The sequence below is a fragment of the Rhinolophus ferrumequinum genome, chromosome 20 (assembly GCF_004115265.2).
Source record: "Rhinolophus ferrumequinum isolate MPI-CBG mRhiFer1 chromosome 20, mRhiFer1_v1.p, whole genome shotgun sequence".
Taxonomy (NCBI): domain Eukaryota; kingdom Metazoa; phylum Chordata; class Mammalia; order Chiroptera; family Rhinolophidae; genus Rhinolophus; species Rhinolophus ferrumequinum.
This window is the reverse complement of record NC_046303.1, coordinates 52,722,934-52,735,776: the sequence shown is the minus strand read 5'-3', so window position 1 is coordinate 52,735,776 and position 12,843 is coordinate 52,722,934. Positions and strand designations below refer to the sequence as shown.

At 37.2% G+C, this 12,843-nt stretch overlaps 1 pseudogene across 1 annotated transcript; it reads left to right on the top strand.

The window, feature by feature from the left end:
- The first annotated feature begins 2,698 nt into the window (after positions 1–2,698).
- LOC117012487 (nucleolin-like) lies at positions 2,699–5,268 on the top strand (annotated as a pseudogene). Its single transcript, XR_004421175.1, has one exon. The product of XR_004421175.1 is annotated as a nucleolin-like (transcript).
- The last annotated feature ends 7,575 nt before the right edge of the window (positions 5,269–12,843 follow it).

Sequence of the window (12,843 nt, the reverse complement as noted above, 5' to 3'; positions counted from 1 at the left end):
TCTTTCTGAAGACTAGGTCCCAGACTAGGCACGTGAGAGCTGTGAGTTGAGAAATTGCTCCTGAGGGGGCTACAAAACTGTCTAAGTATAAAAGCTGGAGACCCTGAGCCCACGGCTTCCCTGAGCTCATGTCATCTATGACTGTACATCCCAAGTACAGAATGACTGGGAAATCAGGAGTTCGTAGAGAAGTCACAGAACTTCCCTATGCCAACACGCTCCATGCTTTGTTGCCCATCTTTTAGTCTTCCTTCAACCTAAGTGAACTTTGTGAAGCCTATTGTTTCTCATGGGTTTGACTGCTTATTTGAACCCAAGACTCCTCTGGCTAGTGAACAGAGAGACCATTGCACTAAGCACAGTCTCAGCTCTTCACCAGTCATCCTAATGGCCAAACCCAGCCCACGTTAAATCCAACACTTTCCCTATTCTGTCCCTACACCCATGTACAAGAATGTAGGAGGAGAAACACGTACAATCATGCTCGCCGTCTTACTTTAAGCACATTTACCCCAAAGCAGCCCTTGGTGCTGCCCGCAATCTAGTGCGATTTTCCTGCTCAAACCACTTCCCACTTTCCAAGTGCGCAATTCTACACTTTCCACTTTCTCCTGAAATCTGCAGCATTCCCGTACTTCTCCTCCTTCTCAGTGATGGCCTTGCTTCTGCTTTCATCAGAACTACAGAAGCAGAGAACGGCCACCCACTCCTGCCCCCAAGTCAGCCAATCTGTGTGTGTTTGTACCAAATGCCCTCCCTTTCCTCAAGCTAAAATAGATGAAGTATCTTTGCTTCTGAATAAAAAGAACACTGCTACTTGTGCACAAGATCTTGCTCCCCTTCAATTACTCTAGGATTTTGTTCTTGCAATCTTCCCCATTGCCTCCTGCACTAGTACAATTTCTAACTCTACTAGATTATTCCATTAGCATAAATAACATATTAGATTACCTTTTAAAGCACCTGTTTTATGAACCTCTTTCAGCTATCACCCCATTTCCTTGCTTTGTTTTACAGAAAATCCCTCAGGATAGTTGTCTCTAGTGCTATCTCTTCTAATTTCCATGAAAGACAAGGAAAATTAGCATTCTTATACTTCTGTCATATTAAAACTTTATGTAGAAATTATAACAAAATCTATAAAAAGTCTACTGGAACTGATAAATGAAGTTAGAAAGGTTGGCAGATTCAAGAGCAACATACAATAATCAATTGCTTTCTATATACTAGCGATAAGCAATCAGAAATTGAAATTAAAAAATAGTATCATTTACAATAGCATAAAAATGTGAATATTTTTAGGGATAAATCTGGCAAAAGATGTGAAAGATCTGTACACTGGAAAATATAAAACATTGCTGAGAGAAATTAAGAGAGACTTAAATAAACAACAGATATACTATGTTCATGAGTTGGAAGGCTCATATTAAGGTGGTAATTCTTCCAAAATTGACCAACAGAGGCTATGTAATACCAACCAAAATCATAGCAGGCTTTCTTTCACAAACTGGCCCACTGATTCTAAAAATGATATGAATGGCAAAGTGTCTGGGATAGCCAAACAACTTTGGAAAAGAAGAAAAAGTTGGAGGACTAACATTAGCTGACATTAAGACATTATAAAGCTATAGGAATCATGACAGTGCATTGCGTATTGGCACCAAGCCAGACAAAGGGGTCAGTGGAACACAGCAGAGAGCCCAGAAATAGACCCACATATATATGGACAACAGATTTTTGGTAAAAGTGCAAAAGCAATTCACTGGATAATTTCAACAAATGGTGCTGGAACAATTGAATAGCTCCACGTAGAAAACAAATGAATTTTGACCCATACCTTGCACAATACACAAAAATTATCGCAAACTGTATCAGAAACCTAAATATTACACCTAAAACTTTAAAATGTCTAAAAGAAAACCGGAGAAAAAAACTTTGTGGTTTGGGGTTAGGCAAAGATATTTCCAATACAATAACAAAAGCACAACGGTGATTAAAGTGGCAAACTGGACTTCATCAAAATTACAAACTATTTTTCAAAAAACAATGTTAAAAAAATGAAAAGACAAACCACGCAATGGGAGAAAATATTTGCAAATCACATATCTGATAAAGGACTTATATCCAAAATATATGAATAATTCTCCAAACTCAATAAAACTCAATAATAAAATAGGCAAAATATTTTGAACAGACACTTGAACCAAAGAAGATCTTCATATTGCAAATGAATGCATGAAAAGATGACCATTATTTATTAGGGAAATACAAAATGAAACCACAATGAGGTACTACTACTTATTAGCAATACTACTACTTATAAGGTACACTCTTATTAGAATGACTAAAACTGAAAAGACTGACCTAGCAAAGATGTGGAGGAGAGGGAATTCTCCTACTGCTGGCAGGAAAGTAATGTGGTACCACCACGTTGTACAACAGTTTGGGTATGTTCAAAAGTTAAATGCATATCTATCACACAATGCAGCCACTCCACTCCTAGGTGTTTACATGTGAAAAATGAAAGCATACAGATGTCCATTCAAAGACTTATATACAAATGTGCATAGCACCTTTATTTGCAGCAGCCCAAAACGAATAACAACCGAAAGATATCAATAGATAAATGAATAAATTGTGTATATCCATACAATGGAATATTACTCAACAATAAAAAATAACTGAACTTTTGAGTCTCGAGCTCTAGCTGGCAGCCAAGTATACGCGCTCCGGATCTTCAGTACCAGCGGCCGCCATAGACGTCGTTGCGTTCCTCTGGGCTCATTTGCGCCACTCGTCCGCCACACATTCCGCCGTCATAAACCGCCATCATGGTAAAGCTTGCAAAGGCCAGTAAAAATCAAGGTGACCCCAAGAAAATGGCTCCTCCCCCAAAGGAGATAGAAGAAGATAGTGAAGATGAGGAAATGTCAGAAGATGAAGAAGATGAAAGCAGCGGAGAAGAGGTTGTCATTCCTCAGAAAAAAGGCAAGAAGGCTACCACTACTCCAGCAAAGAAGGTGATGGTTTCCCCAACAAAAAAGGTTGCAGTTGCCACACCAGCCAAGAAAGCAGTTGTCACCCCCAGCAAAAAGGCAGTGGCTACACCAGCCCTTGCCAAAAAGGCAGCAGTTACACCAGCCAAAGCAGTGGTGACACCTGGCAAGAAGGGAGCCACACCAGGCAAAGCATTGGTAGCAACCCCTGGCAAAAAGGAGCAGCCACCCCAGCCAAGGGAGCCAAGAATGGCAAGAATGCCAAGAAGGAAGACAGTGATGAGGAAGATGATGACAGTGAAGAGGAAGATGAGGATGAAGATGAGGACGAAGATGAGGATGAGGATGAATTTGAGCCAGCAGTGATGAAAGCAGCAGCTACTGCTGCTGCCTCAGATGAGGAGGAGGAGGAAGACGATGATGAGGAAGATGACCACGAGGATGATGATGATGATGAGGAAGAAGATGACTCAGAAGAGGAACCCATGGAGGTTATACCAGCCAAAGGCAAGAAAGCTCCTGCAAAAGCTGTTTCTGTGAAGGCCAAGAGCACCGCAGATGATGAAGACGAAGAGGATGACGAGGATGACGAGGATGATGAGGATGATGAGGATGAGGACGAGGATGAGGAGGACGATGAAGAGGAGGACGAGGATGAGGAGGAAGAGCCTGTCAAAGAAGCACCTGGAAAACGAAAGAAGGAAATGGCCAAACAGAAAGCAGCTCCTGAAGCCAAGAAACAGAAGGTGGAAGGCACAGAACCGACCACATCTTTCAATCTATTTGTTGGAAACCTGAACTTCAACAAATCTGCTCCTGAATTAAAAACTGGTATCAGTGACATTTTTGCTAAAAATGATCTTGCTGTTGTGGATGTCAGAATTGGTGTGTCTAGGAAGTTTGGCTATGTGGATTTTGAATCTGCTGAAGACCTGGAAAAAGCCTTGGAACTCACAGGTTTAAAAGTCTTTGGCAATGAAATTAAACTAGAAAAACCAAAGGGAAAAGACAGTAAAAAAGATCGAGATGCAAGAACACTTTTGGCTAAAAATCTGCCTTATAAAGTTACTCAGGATGAATTAAAAGAAGTGTTTGAAGATGCTATGGAGATCAGATTAGTCAGCAAGGATGGAAAGAGTAAAGGGATTGCTTATATTGAATTTAAGACAGAAGCTGATGCAGAGAAAACGTTGGAAGAAAAGCAGGGAACAGAGATAGATGGGCGATCCATTTCCCTGTACTATACCGGAGAGAAAGGTCAAAATCAAGACTACAGAGGTGGAAAGAATAGCACTTGGAGTGGTGAATCAAAAACTCTGGTTTTAAGCAACCTCTCCTACAGTGCAACAGAAGAAACTCTTCAGGAAGTATTTGAGAAGGCAACTTTTATCAAAGTGCCCCAGAACCAAAATGGCAAATCTAAAGGGTATGCATTTATAGAATTTGCGTCATTTGAAGATGCTAAAGAAGCTTTAAATTCTTGTAATAAAAGAGAAATTGAGGGCAGAGCAATCAGGCTGGAGTTGCAAGGACCTAGGGGATCACCTAATGCAAGAAGCCAGCCATCCAAAACTTTGTTTGTCAAAGGTCTGTCTGAGGAGACTACAGAAGAGACATTAAAGGAGTCATTTGACGGCTCTGTTCGGGCAAGGATAGTCACCGACCGGGAGACTGGGTCTTCCAAAGGGTTTGGTTTTGTGGACTTCAATAGTGAGGAAGATGCCAAAGCCGCCAAGGAGGCCATGGAAGACGGTGAAATTGATGGAAACAAAGTTACTTTGGACTGGGCCAAGCCTAAGGGTGAAGGTGGCTTTGGAGGTCGTGGCGGAGGCAGAGGTGGCTTTGGAGGCCGAGGTGGTGGCCGCGGAGGCCGAGGTGGATTTGGTGGCAGAGGCTGGGGAGGCTTTGGAGGGCAAGGAGGCTTCCGAGGAGGCAGAGGAGGAGGAGACCACAAGCCACAAGGAAAGAAGACGAAGTTTGAATAGTTTGTTCTATCCCGGTCTTTCCCTTTTCCGTTGGAAAGAAAGGACTCTGGGGTTTTTACTGTTACCTGGTCAATGACAGAGCCTTCTAAGGACATTCCAAGACAGCATACAGTCCTGTGGTCTACTTGGAAATCCGTATAGATAACATTTCAAGGGAGATACCCTGTTGGTTTTGACTGGATATTCATATAAACTTTTTAAAGAGATGAGTGCTAGAGCTAACCCTTATCTGTAAGTTTTGAATTTATATTGTTTCTTCCCGTGTACAAAAAAAAACACATTTTTTCCTAAAAAAAAAAAAAATAATAACTGAACTTTTGATGTGCATGACAATATGAATGAATCTCAAAATAATTATCCTGAGGAAAAGAAGAGATACAAAAAAAGTGAATTCTGTATGATTCCATTCGTGTAAAATTCTAGAAAATGTAAACTAAAGTATAGTAAAAGAAAGCAAATTAGGGTATAATTGATACATAACAAACTGCCATATTTAAAATGTGCTACCAGATAACTTTTGACATATGTATAAAGCACGAAATGAAGTGGGGAGGCGCAAACAGGGATTAAAAGAGTTTCAAGAAAATCTTTGGAGCAATGGATAACTACCATCCAACTTCAACAATCACCCACATTACCAGACTTCTTTTATCAGCCCCTCTCTGCTTTCTTGGTTAGAGTATTCCAAAGCAAACCCCAGATGTGACGTTCTTTTACTTCTAACATTTTAATGTGAATTTCAAAATATAAAAGACATTCATTTTCTTACATTACCACAGACCATTTTAAAAATTAATAATTATTACTTAATACTAATCATTTAATAATTTTTCATATAATCTAATATTCAATATTTTAATATTAAATCCATAAGCAAACTTCTCAAAATTGATATATTATCAAAAATGTCTTTTTACTATTGGTTTTATTAAATTAAGATTCAAAATAGTTTTATAGTTTTTATTTTCTTGTATCTCTTCCGTTTCTCATAAAACTCTTACTACAAGAAAACATCCCCTCTTCATTGTTTCTTATACTTTAAATGTTGAAGAAACTGAGTCTGTTGCGTGTTCTGAATTTTGCTGATAGTTTTTTTCCTGATATGATCTAACTTGTTTCTCTGTCTCCCATATTTCCTGCAGACTAAGAGTTAGACCTAGAAACTTGCTTAAATTCGGGGTCAAATTTCATCCTGGATGGTGCTGTGGCTGCTGTGATTAGGAGGCAGCTACAGTCTGGTCGTCTCACTTTTAGCAATACTGAGGTTCAAGGTTCAGGTGCTGATAACGTGTTCCCGCCATTGACATTTCATTGAACAGTTTTCTGGCCCGTCGATGACCATTGTCTGGAGTTGTTAGTCTTTAGAAATTGCAAAATGGCGATTTTTCTAATTCCTTCTGCATTTATTAGCAGTTTTTATACAGAGAACTTTGCCCTCACCCAGTGGAGATACGTGGTTCTTTTGAAACAGTTTATATTGCAAGACAGAATATAAACTCAGTTCTTTAACTTACATTATCAGTTTTCAGAGTGAGTTTGTGCCCTAGCAGCCTCCAATATTGTACAATGAATTATGCTTTATTTCTCTTTTAATATAACTAATAACTCATAGATTTTTATATTTTCAGTGAGTTTTAAACAATTGCAATAATTATTCTCACTGACGCTCTAATTTTCACATCTTTTTCCATGGGAGCGCATCAAGCTGGCTATATATACTTTTGACATGATCCCATTAGCCTTTGATAACTTCCTTACTTTTTGTGCCAGGAAGATGTTCCAGAATTTTCTTGTACATTTCCTATACCGGTCCTATGTTCCTTTTCTTTTTAAAAAAAATTATTTTCTTTTTTCTTTTTTCTTTTTTCTTTTTTTTCAATTTTCAACTGCAGTTGAAGCTCAATATTATTTTATATTAGTTTCTGGTGTATAGCATATGGTTAGACATTCATACAATTTAGGAAGTGATCCTCCTGATAAGTCTAGTACCCACCTGGCACTCTACGTAGTCATGACCATATTATTGCCTATATTCCCTATGCTGTACTTGACATCCCTGTGACTATTTTATAACTACCAATATGTACTCCTTAATCCCTTCCCTTTTTTCCACCCAGGCCCCCAACACCCCTCCCATCTGGCGACCATCAGTTTGTTCTCTGTATCTATGAGTCGGTTTCTGTTTTGTTTGTTCATTTATTTTGTTCTTTACATTCCACATATAAGTGAAATCATGTGGTATTTGTCTTTCTCTATCTGACTTACAGCACTTTGCGTAATATCCTCTATGTTTATCCATGTTCTCGCAAATAGCAAGATTTCATTCTTTGTTATGGCTGAGTAATATGCCATTTTATATATGCACCACCACTTCTTTATCCAGTCATCTATTAATGGGCACTTGGGTTACTTCCAAATCTTGACTATTATAAATAATGCTGCACTGAACATGGGAATGCATATATCTTTTTAAATTAGGGTTTTAAACTTCTTTGGATAAATACCCAGAAGTGGATTCCTGGGTCATAAGGTACTTTCATTTTTAATTTTTTGAGGAACCTCCATACTGTTTTCCATAGTGGCTGCACCAATTTGCAATCCCACCAACAGTGCACAAGGGTTCCCTTTTCTTCACATTCTCGCCAACACTTGTTGTTTGTTGATTTATTGATGATGGCTATTCTGACAGTTGTGAGCTGATATTTCATGGTGGTTTTAATTTACAATTCTCTGATGATTAGTGACATTGAGCATCTTTTCATGTCTATTGGCCATCTGCACGTCCTCTCTGGAGAAATGTGTATTCGGGTCCTCAGCCAATTTTTTTAATTGGATTTTTTTTTTTTTGGTGTTAAGTTATATGAGCTCTTTATAAGTTTTGTATATTAACCCCTTATCAGATATATTATCGGCAAATATCTTCTCCCATTCAGTAGGTTGTCTTTTCATTTTGTCGATCATTTCCTTTGCTGTGCAAAAACTTTTCAGTTTGATGTAGTCCCATTTGTTTATTTTTTTAGTTTCCCTTAACTGAGGAGATATATAAAAAAAAATTACTACGAGCAATGTCAAAGAGTTTTCTGCCTATGTTTTCTTCTAGGAGTTTTATGGTTTGGGGTCTTACATTTATGTCTTCAATCCATTTTGAGTTTTTTTGTTGTAATTTTTTTTTTGCATGTATCTGTCCAGTTTTTCCTACTCCATTTATTGAATAGACTGTCTTTACTCCATTGTATATTCTTGCCTCCTTTGTCATAGATTAAATGACCATAAAGGCATAGGTTTATTTCTGGGCTCTCTATTCTGTTCCATTGATTGATGTGTCTATTTTTATGCCAGTACCAAGCTGTTTTGATTACTAGTAACTTGGAGTATAGTTTGATATCAGGTAACATGATACCTCCAACTTTGTTCTTCATTTTTAACATTGCTTTGGCTATTTGGAGTCTGTTGTGGTTCCCTATAAGTTTTAGGATTATTTGTTCTAGTGCTATGAAAAATTCCATTGGCATTTTGATAGGGATTGCATTGGATCTGTACCTTGCTTTGGGTAGTATAGACATTTTAACAATGTACATTCTTCTTGTCCATGAGCATGGCATATACTTCCATTTACTTATACCTTCTTCAATTTCTTTCTTCAATATCTTATAATTTTCTGAATACACATCTTTTACCTCCTTGGTTAAATTTATTCTTAGGGTGTTTGTTTTTTAAATGCACTTATACATAGGATTGTTTTCTTAATTTCTCTTTCGGATAGTTCGTTATCAGAGTATAAAAATGCAACTGATTTCTGAGTATTAATTTTGTATCCTACTACTTTACTGAATTCATTTATCAGTTCTAGTTATTATGGGGGGGGGATTTTAGGGTTCTCTCTTTCTAGTATCATGTCATCTGCAAATAATGACGGTTTTACTTTTTCCTTTCCAGTTTGGATGCCTTTTATTTCCTTTTCTCATCTGATTGCTGAGGCTAAGGCTTCCAATACTATGTTGAATAAAAGTAGTGAAAGTGGCTAAATTCTTTTTAGAGAAGTATGGTATTGAGAACCACAATTTTTATACAATATTTCAGAGATCAAAACTAGAATAAAAATTAAGGGAGAAAAATCATGAATACACACTGATATTTACAATTCAAAATGTAATTAATATTAGAGATTTTTCCTTGACTTTTTTCTTTTATGCTTCTATCTCTTGTCTCTGTTTTCTCTTATGATAACTATTTTGGTTTAAAATAACTAACATAATTATGTGCTTATTTAACCTAGAGCATAAAATAAAAATTATTATTGGTCATTCAATTGTCTATCTATTTATTTATTTTTCAGAAATAAGATAAGCCATTTTGATTAACAAATTCAGAGTTTTATTTGTGGGAAGTTTAAATTTATTCTATCTTTGAGTAGTTTTGTTACATTATTGTTAATTACGTCTGTAGTCGTCAGTCAACACTTTTTCTTATTCCTTATTATATATCTTTGCAGAATGTTTTTATGGGTTCCACACTGATTTATATAGTTTTGGTTTGTTCATGTTGGAATGGGGCCATTTCCACTCATTAGTATGATTTTGCCAATAATGTTAATGGCTGGGTCCTTCTCAACTCCTATCCTTATTTACTTGTACACTGAGTAAATCTTTCCCTTTTAAAATTAGTGGTGTGGGAGCTAGATGTTGATGGCTTGGGTGTTCTGTTTAACCAGTTAGGTGCTTGAGGGTTTGTGGGGTGAGTGTTGGAACAAAAAATACAGCCAGAGAATGGATTAATTATTTGGTTCTAAAAAAAAATGAACTATTAAACCATGAAAGGACATGGAAGAACTTTAAATGCATATTACAAAGTGAAAGAAACCAATCTGAAAAGGCTGCATATTGTATTGCTCCAAATAGGTGACATTCTGGAAAAGGCAAAACTATGAAGACAATAAAAAGTTCTGTGGTTGCCAGGAATTGGAGGAAGGGAGATTGGGATGAATAAATGGAGTTCAGAGAGTTTTTAGGACAATGAAAATACTCTGTATGATACTATAATGATGGATACGTGTCATTATACATTCATCCAAACCCATAGAATGTGCAACACCAAGAGTGAACTGTAGTGTAAACTACAGACTTTGAGTGATTATGATGAGTCAGTATAGGTAAGTTTATCAATTGTAACAAATGTACCACTCTGGTGAGTGATGTTGGTAAAGGGGGAGGTTATGCATGTATGGGGGCAGGGGGCAGATGGGAAATATCTTCCTCTCAAAATTTTGCTGTGAGCCTTGAACTGCTCTAAAAAAGATAAAGTCTTAAGTACATATGTATACACACACACACACAAAACATGACCCAAAGAAATATTCCAGAGCTCAGTGAAAGTAACCAGTGCCAGGAATTCAACTATTGGTGCTAAGAGGTCCAAAGCAAGAGGCAGAGAAACCTATAAAACCTGGGGTAATGTGTAGAAACACATGGTACATGAATAAAATTGTTATATTTTACCAACTAGCACCTGAAATCCTCCTAAAGTAGAAACTGTTTTTGTTTAAAACAATGTCTTCATCAGCAGGTTTAGATAACAAGTAAAGACAATTGCAAAATGCGTGTTCTTGGATAATTTACTGCGACTTTCTTTACCTCAATTTTCTCACTTGTAAAATGGGGATAATAGTACCTATCTCACTAGGGTTGTGAGATCATTAAGTGGACAATCCATATAAAGAACCAAGTATATGGTTAGTGCTTGATGATGGTTAGTAATTGTTATTTATCACTGAGTGAAAATTTGAGGTGGAGTGTGGAAAGGAGAAGAGTAATAAGAGGAGAAGAAAGGGAAAAGGCTGCAAGAAGCTGGAGTTGAGTTGACAGAATTGAGACTTCATAATAACAGGCATATAGTTCTTATGCTCTCAGTTATGTACTATGTGAAGCTGAAATGAACCCAACAACTACCTCCCACCTTCCCTCCACCACTTTTCAGTGTTAAACTCCTGAAACTTCAGGAAACAACACATGCTTCTCTCTCACTGAGCAGAATTTTGAAGGATGGAGGAAGTGAGAAGGAAGTCTGTTGCATGTCTAGGAAACACTGGGACGGAAATGTAAAATGAATTTGAAAATTCAGCAGAAGACAGAACTCAGAGCCATAAGTCACTTGCATAAATGCAAACTTCTGAAAATGTTTACAAATCTTAGTAAAACCATAGAGTTTCCACAGGCTAAGGTTTGAGGAGATCTTAAGATCTTAAGGGACAATGTTAGCCCTATTGACATCTGATTCTATAACTTGATTGTGGAAGTTAATACAAATGACAAAAGTAATTGCTTTAGAGCCATATCACATTAAAAATAAGCATAATATGCATCTAAAATCTTTGATTATTCCAACAAAACTGAGGACTTAGAAAAAGGGAAGAAGCAAAACCTTGGTAAACATATCCAAAATCGTCAATAGATGTTATTTCATGCTTCTCATTAACAGAGAAATACAAGTTTAATCCTGCAAGATCAGATATCAGACTCGTCATCTATCTTAATGACATTGCAGGGGAGGAAAAATTTTCCTCTACCTTTCTAGGTTCTTTGGCTGGCCTAATAATTAATTTGACATAAAACAGATTAATAGAAGAAAACCAAATTTGATTTCATACATATGGGAACCCTAAAGATATGAGGCTCAAAGAAGAGACCAAAGCAGGCAGCTTTTATACACTTTAGACAATGAAACAGTTATTTGTGAAGACTTGACAAAACAAAGGGGTTTTTGCTTGGTATAGCAAATTAATGAAGAAGTAACATTTGTTTATGCAGCTTTCTGGACCTTGAATTCCCTCTCTGGCAATAAGTAAGCCACTGTTCTCTTTGTGTAGGGAGGACAACTTCACATGGGAGATTTATTTCCTGTTTTCAGGGGGACAAAGGAAAGTCAGGGCATTCTTCTTGAACAAGCTGTTTCTCAAGTAACTTTAACTCAAAATAATCAATATGCTAAAGTGGCACGTTGGGGTGGCCTATCCAAAACCCCATTAACATCTTGCTGAAAAGGCCTAGAGAGCTAGATGGCTCAGGAACCCTAGATGTCCTGATGCTACACAGGCATGCCAGACATGTGGGTAAATCTCTGAGAAATGCAAAATTCTACAATCTGAACTTTCTCAGGGTTCAGTGTTCTGGGGCATGTCAGGATATTTCCTCCAAAGTAAAGAAGGAATTGCTGCAACTTTCATCTACTACCCACAGGAAGAGACAAAATACTTGACAGGCATCTTTAGTACTAGATATCAATTTTCATGTGCTACTTTGACCCATTAACCAGGTGATCCAAAAATTTGCTTACTTGGAATAGAGCATCTAACAAGGGAAGATACTATGGCTGCTCCCTACAGCAGTGTGAGTGGCTATTGCAAGTGGGCGCTTTTCTGATGGAACCTAACTGGTATAGTCATAGTAATAATACCCTGAAAACAGGCCAAGTCAGAATTTATGGTTTGCAGCTATTTCAGGAAGAGAAGAGAAAGGAAATACCAACTGTATAGCAAAAGAGAAAACTAAGATTTTGAAACCTGTTGCTTCTGGAGAGCAGGGTAGAAAGGTAGATCTGTGTTTCATTATAAACCTTTTATTACAACTTCACTTCTTAACTTTAAGCCTATATTGTGACAAAAAATAATTTGAAAATTATTTTCATTTGTAAATTTAAAAAATTAATACATCTTATTCTTAAAACTAATCTCATCTTTGTTTTAAAACCTAAATGTCCAATAGAAAATTTTGAGAGGGGAATTAAAAATTCTCTCTCTCTCTCTCTTTCTCTCACTCTCTCTCTTTCGCTCTCTCTCTCTTTTTTTTTAATACGCAATATTTTATTCA